We start from the raw sequence: 12,581 nt of genomic DNA on the forward strand, positions 1-12,581 counted from the left end.
CTCTGCGCCAAAAAGATTTTAGATAAATGTGTGGGTTTCTTTTTTTTTTTTTTTTTTTTCCCCCCTCCTGTTTTATTTTAGCATAGCTCAAGGTAATGACTTCAGGAATTATAGTTAAAAGCTAATGTACAAAAATGAGGTACGAAGAAATTGAAATTGTTTGGTATTTTCTGCAAATGTCACTTAGCCTTCGGTCTTTGGTGTGCTGCACAGCTTGGAAATGAGATGAACAATGGGATTTGATCCAGTTTTCGTGTAGCATATTTTGTAAGCAGCCAGATTAGTTCTAGGTAAGTCTTTCACTTGTCCTTTATATGCTGAATTTTGGCTTCTGTACAATGCAAATGCAATCCTAAGTACTTCTGACACCTTAAGCTTAGTATTCTCTAGCCAAATGGAGATGGCAATAGCATCCATGAGGAATGATAACTAGGAGTGCTAGCACCCTAAATGAAGAGCAGTGCTTCATATCTCAGACTCTGTTGCCTAAGAGTGTGCACCTTCAGGCAAAGGAAGCTGCGTAATGGCTCTGAACTCTCCAGGTTTATTCACTGGCCTTTCCTGGCTGAGCTGAGGAAACCTCATTCAAGCTTACGGTGTGCACAGCTTATGGAGGGTTCTGTGTCATCTTTGATTTTCTGGTGCTTGTTCTCATATTTTCATGACTTGCAGGACTGTCTTTCAGCAGTGTTTGATTACATTTCAGGTAATCCAGAGTTCGTTTTACCAACCATGTTCATGAAAGGGTGAGGAAGGCTTCCTTTTCTGAAGGTTTTAGAGGGGGATGGGCATCAGTCTTGTGGTTCTGGTGTCAGATTCACCAGTTCTGATTTTTGGAATCTTGTCAATCTCTGCAGTTTCATTCATCAAGCAAACAGTATGCAAACAGAGCACAGGGTGTTTTAGTATTACTAGTCCAGCTTCAGAACTGAAGATACAGAGTGTATGGTAAGCCACAAAACTGGGAAAGAAGAGTGGAAATTCTTAATGTTTTTTTGTGAAAACAGACTTTTTTTTTTTTCAGTGAACATGTACCAGTGCAGTTGTTAATAATTTCATCTGTTCTGTAACCTTATGTTACCAAAACTCTTACTAAAACTTGTTCAATGTCTCATACAAACAGAGAAAACAGTGTTTTATGAAGAACTGAGTCTTACACAGACTATTAAAAATAACATCTTTTAATCACCTCCTTTGCATTTTTAGACTTTGCTTTCATGCATACTGCACGTACCAGCTGAGCATGTACTTCTTGCCCAGTGTAGGGTTCTTCTGTTGTTTTTAATGGCATCCACTTGGGTGACAATCTGCATACTGAAGCTGCTGAAATCCAGAAAGCTATGTCCACATAGTCCAAACCACCACTTCCTACTTCTAGAGTGAGGTCTTTAATACAAATTCCTCTTTTGTTTCCTTTATTTAATAGGACATTACCTTCAGGGAAATGTCCATCTGCCACAGTTTTTGCCTGACTTTCATCTATTATTCAATTTAAGAAAATGGGATATGTTATAGTAGAGATGTAGCACTTAAGATGTGCAGACTTTTCTGTAAGCACAGTCTGTGTTGCTCAACTTTTGGAGAAAAATATAAATGGTGTAAATTGAATAATTCAAACTAGATTTACATGTTAATCTGTTCTTAAATGAGTTTTCTGTCATATATCTATGCATAATTCTCTAGGGTTTTCAAGCAAGACTGAACTAGGTCAGATTGGCTTGTATGTTTTCTTTAAATAGGATGGAAGTGAAATCCAGTAGTGGATTTGTTATATTAATCATATGACTGTGCTGAGTTGGAGCCATTATTGGGCTCTTGAAGGCCTGTAAATTGGTTCATAGATTTCCACAGGATCAGCATGCCAATGTCCTCATTCAGAGACATTTATGTACAGCATTTAAGTTGTTCACAGCTTCTCTTCCATGATGAAAAGTATAATGTCCTCATGTGTTTGGCGAAAAGTGGGGGAATATATTTTAACAATCAACTTAAACAGATGCAATTGAGGATGGAATATCTTTATGCCTAAACTTTATTTCTCTTCACTGTGTTTAAAATAGTAAATCTGAAGCCATATTTTTTCTACTTTGGGTACAGATGTTTTATGTGAAATGTTTTGCTTGACCAGGTCCCTTATGCTTGGACGCAGCTGATCAGGTAGCCTTGGCTGCTACTTTGAGGAAAGAAGTGCATATTGTGCTTGGTGTGTAGCTACAGATTTCTGAGAAGGTGCACTGAACAATTTTCCTACTGGGAAGGTTGGTGTGCTTTGCTTTGGCCCCCACCTGAGCACTTTGGAGAAACCCTTCTGTTTGCTGTTTCTCATGGCTCTGATGGCAATGTATCAGCTCCACAGAGCTCCAGGTCTGCCTGCATCTGTTAGTGACTACAATGAACATTTGACCACTACACATTTATCTAACTTAAAATCTGGGATACTCAGGGGGTTGTTCCCAACCTATTAAAATTGCAGATGCAGAGAAGTTTTGAAACTTTCATATTCAACATCAGCACGAATTAGTAAAATCTGTGTTTGTGACAACTGGTCACATTTTATTTTTGAGATTGAATCAGACTGGATTTGATAAAACTGAATCAAAGGCTTGTCTGTATGATCATGAGTTAAGTTCCAAAGATGTTCAAGCTCTTGTCTTTGGCAAAACAGACAAAGCAAGAACAACAAAAACCCAACCTTACTTCATATAAGAAACTTCAAAGCTTTGGTTTTGTATTTTGAGTTGTTGCAGTTTGATTAACACAATGCTCAGTTAAGTGCTGCATAGGTACTTTTATGTTTATGACAGAATAATGGTTAATTATCACCTATCAGAAAGATGAATACTTTTCCCCTAAATTAAGTAAGGGAAAACATTTTTAAAATGTACTATTTCAGCTTATGAATAAATTTAACAAAACAAATGCACTTCTGAAGCTTCTTGAAACTTCTGTTACCTTGCTAGATTTCTCTTTTAAGAAGTGGAAAGTGACTCTCAGCAAAGGCAAAAAGCAAAGCCATGGATCTGTTCCCAGGCTCTATTTCTAGTTACTTGAGAGCTGTTTCTTCTTTAATGGGAGGGAAAAGGTCAAATAGTGCTAACACACATGGCTGTGGTCCAGCAGCTTCTATCATCTCCAGCCTTTTTAGCTATGTTTTATTAAGTAGTCACATTGTCCTTGCAGCATATGTCCATCACTACTCTTCAGACACAGCCAGTTTTTCTTTTTTTAGCACTGTGATGTGTACATGTGGGTGGACATGTAACCTGTAAGAAGTACTGATGGATGTAAATTGCCTTAAAATGGTGATGGTAAATAGGCTAATTTTTAAATATTGCCTCTCTTCAAATCACACCCAGAGTCCAAATCTATTTGAAATAATAAAGAATGAAACGAAACTTCTGTCCTTGTAGATGAACTTCATTACTTGTGTATTTTGTGCAAACTAAACCTTTCAGTGAAGATACCACGTACTGGGGTTACGGTGGTCTGCGAGGTGCCAATCTAGAGTTGTGTCTCTTCTTTTAAGTCTTCTTCTGTGCCTCAGTTGTGTTGTATTCAGTGAATGTGAAGTCTTTTTCTGAACCCGCATCAAAACTGAATGCCCTGTGTTCACCTCAACGTGTGCACTGCTTTGCAAAAGGTAAATGTGCCAGGCAAAGGAATTTCTGCCTTGAAGCGTGTCAGCTCTAAAGAGGCATGAGCACTCGCACAGAACAATTGCAGCATGGCCAGTAGGCATTGCATCTGGAGTGCTTTATGGAGCAGATGTGGTTTTCAGGTTTCTTTATTTTTGTTTGGTTGGTTGAGGCTGTCTGTTTAGAACGGAGGAGGAAAGTAGAATGCTGTTTTACACTGTGTGCCTACCCTCTGCAATCAAGAAGTTGAATGGAGGATGCAGATGAAAGACATGAAGTAAAACACATTGCAGTGATACAAGGAGATTAGGAAAGCAGGCTGAATATGGAAGAAGAAATAAAGGCCTGAATCTCTGGTAGGCTTATATAATGCATAAAAGAAAAACTGAAATATGAGTTCATAGCTCACATGAGATATGAGACATAATGGATGTCAGAACAAACACTTGCTGGACTGGCTGGTTCCTCTGCCAGAATGAGGTGATCTATGTAGGGGGGAGTGGAAAGAAGAAAGGATGCTGACATCTTTTCTAATATAGAATTGTGATAATGTGATTTACATAATGAAGTTTTACAGTGATTTCTGGGACCAGAAACATCTGTTATCTGACTACTCTATGAAACTGGGGATGGGATTTTATTGACAGCTTTACTCCCCATGCTTACTTTTTAAAGATACAAATAAGATGGAGGGGTAATGATCCACGAGGGCACGTGAGCAGTGCTGCCTTTTACTGCTACTTTGACACTATAATCAACCTGATCAGGTAGATGTGTGTCTCCATAAGGATCAGTTTGTATATTTATTGACATGGGCGATTTCAAAGTAATATTGTATGTCCGTCTTGCACTTCACTGACAGGATTGGAAAAATGCTGAAGGAGTGCATTGAATCCACAAGCAGACTGAACAGGTCTGTCTGTGAAGTGCTGCTTTGGTGCTGGAGGCTCATTCTGCTTTGCTCTTGCTTCTGCTCTGTTGCTTTCGAATAGTAGTAGTGCAGCAAAGGATGCTGCCACTTCTGCTAAGCCAAAATGATAACACTCCTCATTCTTTTTCCAATATGACTCGTTTCAGTGGTGGGCTTGTACTCTCTGAGTTGTTACCACGAACACTTTTGATTGTACAAGAAATTAGTGTGCTGATGGGGTCAAAGAGAAGTACGAGATTAAGTGTGATGCAGAAAATGAGTGGCTAGGTCATGTAGCTTTGAGAGCTTCCCAGCTACACCCCTAAGTCTGTTTGGCATCTTATCCGATGACTGTTTCAAATGCAAATGCAGGTCCTTGCACCTTTGGGACAGACGCTTGCTCCAGATCCCAAAGTGCTTTAGGAAGAAGCTTATTTCTGTGTAGCCTAGCTTTGATAAAATCAGAGTATTTGAGAGCATCCTTGGGAAAACTTTAGGGGCCTGAGGGCTGGGTAGCAACTGCAATGGAATTTTTGAGATAGCAATTTTGGGCTTAGCTGCAAGCTGTCTAAATGTCTTACCAGAGCTGCTCCTGAATGCTGGAGTATGCTATCAATCAGTTTAAACGTGTTTTCGAATGAGATTTAAATAACGTATCAATAATTCACCTTGCCAGGTAGAACCTTTTCTAAAAAAAAAAAAAAAAATTGAGATTCCTAACCTTTCATACCGACTGCAGCTCGTGCCTAATCTGGAAAGATATATATGAAGTTCCAATCATTTTGACATGTGTAAGGGGTTAAGTCATTCTTGAACAGTTTATCGCTCATCAATTGTAATTAAATATGTTTATATTAAATTATGTGCTGTAATTAATGTAAAATCTTTTAGCCTGTGCTGTTATTAGAACCAGATGCTGAAGTATCAACAATATTTCAACATGACTGTGCTGCCTTGCCAGCTGTCTAACCGTAATTACTTTAATCTCAGCTTGTTATCTAATTATCACCTTTGTAAAGGGAAAAGTACTCTCTAATGCGTACTGATTGTTTCAGATGATGATGAAGAGCGTGAAACAGCTGTCAAATATCTTAGCCCTGCTTATCTGGATTAGAAAACTTATTGGGAGGCCCCCTTTGCTTCAAACCTTCCTGATAGGAAATAGGACGGTAGAAAAGACACTTTTTTCACCTTGTTTACCCTCGAACTGTGATTCCAGCAGTCAGTGGAGACAATAGAAATGGATGAAGCGACACAAACAATCGCCGTTCAAAGGATAAAACAGAAAGGCTGTTAGCAGCACGAGGTGTGAAGGATAAGACTTTCTAAGCAGACGCTGCATTTGTCTCTAAAACTTAGCCTTGCATTTCCACTGCAGTTATTGAGGTAATAACGTGGGTAAGAAATAAAGCAGTTTTATGGTCGTGTCTTGGTAAAAGCTGGAGCTTTTAAAAATGACGCTTCAGTATGGCTTCTTGTGATTGAAGTGCATCATTGTTAGCACTGGCGTGGTTTGAATGTTGCAGAAATATGTGAAAGTAGATGTCTTCTCTTTCTCTGACATTCTCTGTACCGTAGCAATTAGTACAGTTTAACAGAATGACAAAGAATAAAGGTGGTGTTTTTTTTTTTTTTTAGAGGAGGGGAGATGGTTTTTGTGCACTCTGTTAGTTTGATATCAAGACATAACTTACTATTTATACCAAAAAGATGATTTGATTATTTTCTGCTATAGATTTAAAACGCTTTGTGTGCCTTTTCAGGGACAAGCTCCAACGAGGCACTGAAACATTTGGAAACTGCTGAGTACCTTCAGCTTTTACGAAGGCTCAGTGCTCTGTGGAACTCATTCAAACCTGAATGCTGAGGTTGTAGCAACAGCCAGGTTCCACAACACGCTTATTAGCCAAACACAGCTGTTCTGCCCTCGTCCCCTTCAGGTTGTAAAGGTGCAGCCCAGCAGAAGGCTTTAGTGCTGGTCTTTCCAACTGAATAAAGATGAGCTTGGGGTTCTCACCACTTACCTTCCTGGCAAAATAACTTACCACAGAGTTTGCACTGTCCTCTGACTCCTCTTAAAAGAGCAGGAAATTAAGTGCTGCTGGGAAAGGAAGGATCCAGAGCAGAAACAGGCTGGCAGCTGAGCTGTGCTGAAATGCCATCTCAGCTGGCAGGAGGGAGCATGCTGCTAGGACCTGAGGGCAATTGATTCTTCTGTTGTGTGTGCAGAATGATAAGCAGTTGCCCGAGCAAATGAATGGATGCGCACACGACTACTATTTCGACTTAGTGTATTTTGGCACTAAATGCTTCATTAGGGGTATTCCTTTAACACTTTTGGAAATTCAGACCCTTAAAGTAGAAGCAGGACTAAGGCAGTTCATTTGAGAATGTCATGGTGCCTTGTAAAGGAGAGTTGGTGATGCTTTCAGTGAAAACTCATCCAAAGTACAGACGAATACTGAGGTGTATGTTGACTTTTGGTGACAGCAGAAACTGAGCAGAATCCAGTACTGTATGTTGTCATTTCTGCTAAATACACTAACATAGTAACAGTAACACGTTTGCTTTGGATTTATCCCACTAAGCTACTGTTTAACTTTCACAGTTTAATGTGAAGTAGATTTACTGTGTGAAATACCCTTAGTATGTTTTGGCAATCACTAAATGTGAGATTATTTACTAAGATTACAGATTCATTGGTTGGGCTTTCCTTTGCCCAAGTAGAGTACTGAGGCTCATCTTACGATAACCATCTGCAGGAGACACTACAGAATCTTTATTATTTTAAAACTTACTTTGAGCAACGCTGTCTTGTCTCTGCAAATGTATTTAAAATGAAGTTTGCAGTACGAGTCCAAAAGCAGAAAACAGCTCTTCATCGTCGTTAGCACAGAGCCTTTGCTTCTTGTATGGGAGCTCAGTCTTGGCCCATTAAACTGTAATGGCTTCTTCATTTTATCAGGTCAATGAACCATGCACTAAAGAGTCTCCTAAATAGGCCCTGACAAGACTGCTACTTCTGTAAAAAGAGTCATTACCATCCTTCAGGTTAGTGACTTGCTAACAACAAATTCCTGAGGAAGTGGCCTGATGTGGCTGCAAGCACAAACCTTGGTGAAGAGCATAACAATACAAATGGCCATTACTGAATAATGATAAGGTGAGAAATGGAGTGAAATAAAGGTGGAGGTGGGCACTTCTCATGCTGCCTTTGCCACCTCCCCCTCCCAGATATGTTTAAAACGTGCATCTGTGCAAAATGGTCATCTTCAATATATTTTTGTAATGCTCTTTAAATAAAAAGCCTTTAGCCAGTTATAACATACACTACAGGGTTGGGGTTTTTTTGTTTGTTTGTTTTAATTTTAAAACAAGTGCAGCATCTCTCCTTAAAAAGGCGATTTTTGTGCAATATTGTGATTATTCCTTGAGGAAAAAAAAAACTTCTGCATGGTGTCTATTGTTTCAAGTGTCAAGGCATAAATGCTATAGCTAATATATCTTCATGCTTCATTGTAAGCACTGAGGTTTCTTTTTCAGAAAACCAGTGCACGTACTATGTTATATAAGGCTTTATCACGTTGAAATATGAAACAGGTTAAGTGTGTGCATACAGACATACAGTGTAAATATATCTACATTTACGTGACGTGTATCGATAATTTGTGCATAACTACGGAGCTGTAGGTGCACTTGTGCTGCCTTCGAAGTCAGTGGGAACTCTCACTTCTTTTTATACAAGATTTCATTCTGAGTGACATCTTCAGTCACTTCGTCTTCTTTTTGCTACAGCTGTTTATGTTAGGCTGGGACAGAGGGCTGCAAGCTAAGGTAAATTACTGGCTGCCTTTACATCAACTGTTGGAACGCTAGAAATAAATTAAATGGCAGAGCAAATTGTTCTCAGTTTGTAAATACTTTTGACTTCTCCTAGCTCTTAAGGTTAAAGGCTAAGCTGTTGAGGTCAGCAATGCTCGCTATAATCACGGGGAAATCATATCAAAGGTCTGTTGGATGAAGGCTTCTGGTTTTTAAAGGTATCATCCTTTGTAAAGACAAGGATCAGCTGAGGAATGTGCAACTGCAGGGCCAGAGCCGCAGGTATGATGGGGAGGATTAGGTTACAGCAACCGCAGTCTGCCCTTAACTGAAGGAAAAAAACCTGTGCTGCTTCAAGAGCTGGCTTGGTCTGTGCCAGAAAGTTGTTGTACAGATGCAGGAGAGGATGTGTCAGCTTTCAGAGAGCAGTGAGGTGCTGGAATGCGAGTGGTAGCAAATGAACTGAAGGCCTTGTGGATGAACCAGCCAGATCGTCTGTACTGCTTGTCAGCTTCAGGGAGCAGCAAGTGCTAAGGAACCTAGCTTTTAGGTTCATAAATATAATCTAGCACTGATTCAGCTTGTCAGCAATGTAGAGTGTGCAAACATTCGCTATTGTCTGTGTGTTTCCAGAAGATTGTAAGGGAAGAAAGTTCTTTTTATTTTTCCTATTGAAGTGTAGGTGTTGGTCAAGTGAATGTCATGTAAGTTCAAACCTTGGATTTCAGAATCTGAAAATGAAGAATTTATTGGCACTGCATGGCAGATGAATAATAGTGCTTCAGTTCCAGCTGGTGAGTGATGATGTCCTGGATTATTTCTCCATAATACAAAGAAAATGTTATTGGTTTCCTTTAGTAATGGGATTTTGGGGCAGGAGAACCTCATCCAGCACTGCTGTGTGCAGCACACGGATCTACACAAGTGGCAAAGAACTGGTGCAGCAGGGCTTGGAAGTAAGGCTGTCAGCTTAATACATTGTGTGAAAATTGGGGCCGAAGGTCAGCAATCTCCTGGTACACAAATCTCCCTCTGAGAATCTCATTTCATTCAGACTATCAGTTAGATTAGAAATACCCTAATTATCCCACTGAAATTAAATTACTTTATGTAAGGGTGATATAATGAACAACCATAAAGAAGCTATACAACCAATCATCCTATTAGTCACAGCAAGACTAGACTATACACTAAATGGCTCCAGTTTGATTATTGCGGGCTGGTCTGTGCCACATAAACTGGGGGGAAGGGAAAGTCCTAAGGAAAGATTAGTTTTGATTTCTTTTTCTGTTCTACTGGAATAAATAACCCAGCGGTTCAATTCGCAGTGCCTGTCTTCTATGTGAACAAAGCTGTGTGCTGGATCGTCACAGGAGGAGTCCTGTAGTAGGATTCATGAATTACAGAGTCATCCACTGGCTGACTTTCCTGGTCAGAACTTGAGAACTGACCACTGGGTAACCATCTGAGAGTATGGAGGTGCTACAGGACGAGGGCAGGCAACAGTTTTGAAAGGGCAGAAGACCTTCAGAGATCTGCTCTGGCTGGATTTGCCTATTTTAATAGTTATACTTTGGAGGCTCTGTTTAAATGTGAAAGGATGGATTATCAATTTCTCGCAGAATCCTAAAGAACTGAATGAAATAGATGCTGTGAGCTGCCAACACGCTAAAACTAGCTGGGTATATGAGAAGGGCGTATTTATAGCCAGAATTAATTCAGGTGTGAATGTCAAATGGCTGTTTTAAAACATGGACACGAAAGAGACACAGGTATAGGGAGAGGTATCCTAGGAAACAGAAGAGAAGTGGGGATGTCTCACTACTTTGATCTTGCAGTGTGTTGTTATGGGGCTAATTTTATGACGTGCTACAGGGCAGTGCTGCTTTGCTGAAGTTCCATCCTGCAGAGATGCAGGCTGGGTGTTGAGAGCCCTACATGGTTTTCTAAATCACTCTTGGATTGGTTCATGAAATCTTTATAGTCCAGAATAGATCATCTGCAAGCTTCAATTACTATTTTCTTCTCCTGTTAGTAGTGCAATGTAATCTGTCAACAGCATAACATGACATGTGGCAGTGCTGGCCTGCGTATTTCACCGAGTCTTGCATATGCCGTGTGTTGTTCAGGGTAGTCATGCAATAGAATGCTATTTTGGAAAGGCAGCAAACCGTCTGAACGCTGTAAACACCAGAGGAAAAAAGCTCCTTTAAAAGAGCGTTCTACAACTTTGAGGTTAAATGTTTTATTACTACGTGTCTCATCGTGAATGTGAACAGAAGGGAAGTATGAAATGCATTTCTGCTGGTCAGAAAGCGTGATTTGAATCACCAGTCCAGAGTACTGTTCTATCTCTTCAGCTCAGCTCCTAACAAATATGTAGGCATGGAATGCCTACTGAAATCGCTTTTCTTTTTTTGTGATAACAGGTAGGAAAAGAGTAAAGTATTTTGGTCATCGTGCCATTTTGGGAAGCATAACGTTTTCAGTAAAGAGAGTTAAACGAAGAGATCCAAAGTCAGCGTCAGTGGACAGTGATGAACTTGTTGGGAGTATTAAGCCTGCTGTAGCTGACCATAGATGACCTACATTCACATCTGAGGATAATTAGGAACATTAAACAAAAATGTTTCTTGAAATTTTGTTACATTGGGGGTTTAGATTTAAGGAAAGGGATTTAGCTGGAACTAATATGCAGGACTTCAGTCTCTGGGTCTGAAGGAAGCAGAGCTCCCCCTATTACTATAAGTTAATTCTGTTCCATAGATTGCTTACCTGAACACCTATTGAAAATCTTCCTTTCTTGCTATATTCACTTCTGTATATTCTGTAATTTTTGTATGATGTGTGGGGGGGGTGGGCTTGAAGAGGGGGATGAGAAATTAATTCTGAATCAACTGGTGAATGGAAATACCTTTCAAAATAATGTGGATTTTTTTTCTGGGGGGGGAATAACACTGGCAGCAGAGAATGTAAATTGCTATGTGGGATCCTGAAACTTTCAGTGGCTATCCATTGAACATCAGCCTACAATTCTGTGAGAGTGATCAGAGCCCTCTTAAGATCTCGGGCTTTCTAATAACAACAACAACAAAAAAAAAGCACGTTCTTATTTGTGAGAAATTTCCTACATGATCTACTTAATGCAGATGCCCCATGAAAGCCTTTGGAAAAAGGGTGGTGGGGAGGGACAGGACGTGTGCCTGGAACAGTGTGTGAGGTACACCTGTGCACGATTTATCACAGTGTGGCAAAGCCAGATCAAGGCAGCAGCATACAATAATTAAATGGATGACTGATAAGCAACAGCTGGGTAGATGAGATGTTTTAGAAAAACAGGAGCATTTAATGGTGCAGCCTAAAGTCTTTCATGAGTGCATATGTTTATGTAATAAGCTATTTTAGAGAAAACTTTAAAAAAAAAAAAGGAGAGGAGGTTTTCTGTAATTTTCTAGGAGCTGCATTACTCCAGCAAATAGCTGTCGTTGATCTCTCTGGTACTCCTTACAGGAAAAAGCCGTGCAGGATTTGACTTTCCTCAAATTAAAAGCTGTTAGCATCAATTATCTCATAAATTACTCAAAGCTGGATTTTCCAGCTTAGATTGGACAACCCCTGGAGTGAGGCATCTACTTGTGCAGCACACCTTTGAGCAGGGGCTGGAGGCTTTCAGCTGTTTCCTCGACAAGAAGGAACAGCTTGAACAGGTAGTTCTGTCCAATTGCTTCATTTAAGGTTTGCCTAGTAATGAGAAAAAAATCCAGTAATGAATGCAGTGAAGGCAAAAAGACTGGGGTGTTGCATTGCTCCCAGTTCACACTGAGAACTTACACTGGACCAAAATTACTTGCACTTAAAACGTTTGAGATGAACATGTGCAAAGTTCTGCCTTTCCAAACTGACACTTTGGTTATCATACTTTAGCACAAATCTGAAGTCTTACTGGCCTGATGGTGCTGTAAAGGATGGCTTGTATTTATGCCTTCAGGCATTGCATAGGTTTAAATCATATGAGCTCTCCTGTGCAGATCATTGAGGAGAATAGGTTGTATTTAAGACTTGATATAATTTAGTTTAATTGTTCCTGTGTATCTGTGACAATGTGTCTTGCTTGCAGTGTAGTGGGATCATGAGTTTCTTCATACGTCAGCATCCAAGCAGAAATTTCTATTTAATTTGTGTGCTAGAAGCTCTTCATTGCTGAGCAAAGCAAT

This window comes from Phasianus colchicus, chromosome 5 (genome assembly GCF_987193195.1).
Source record: "Phasianus colchicus chromosome 5, bPhaCol1.hap1.1, whole genome shotgun sequence".
NCBI lineage: Eukaryota > Metazoa > Chordata > Aves > Galliformes > Phasianidae > Phasianus > Phasianus colchicus.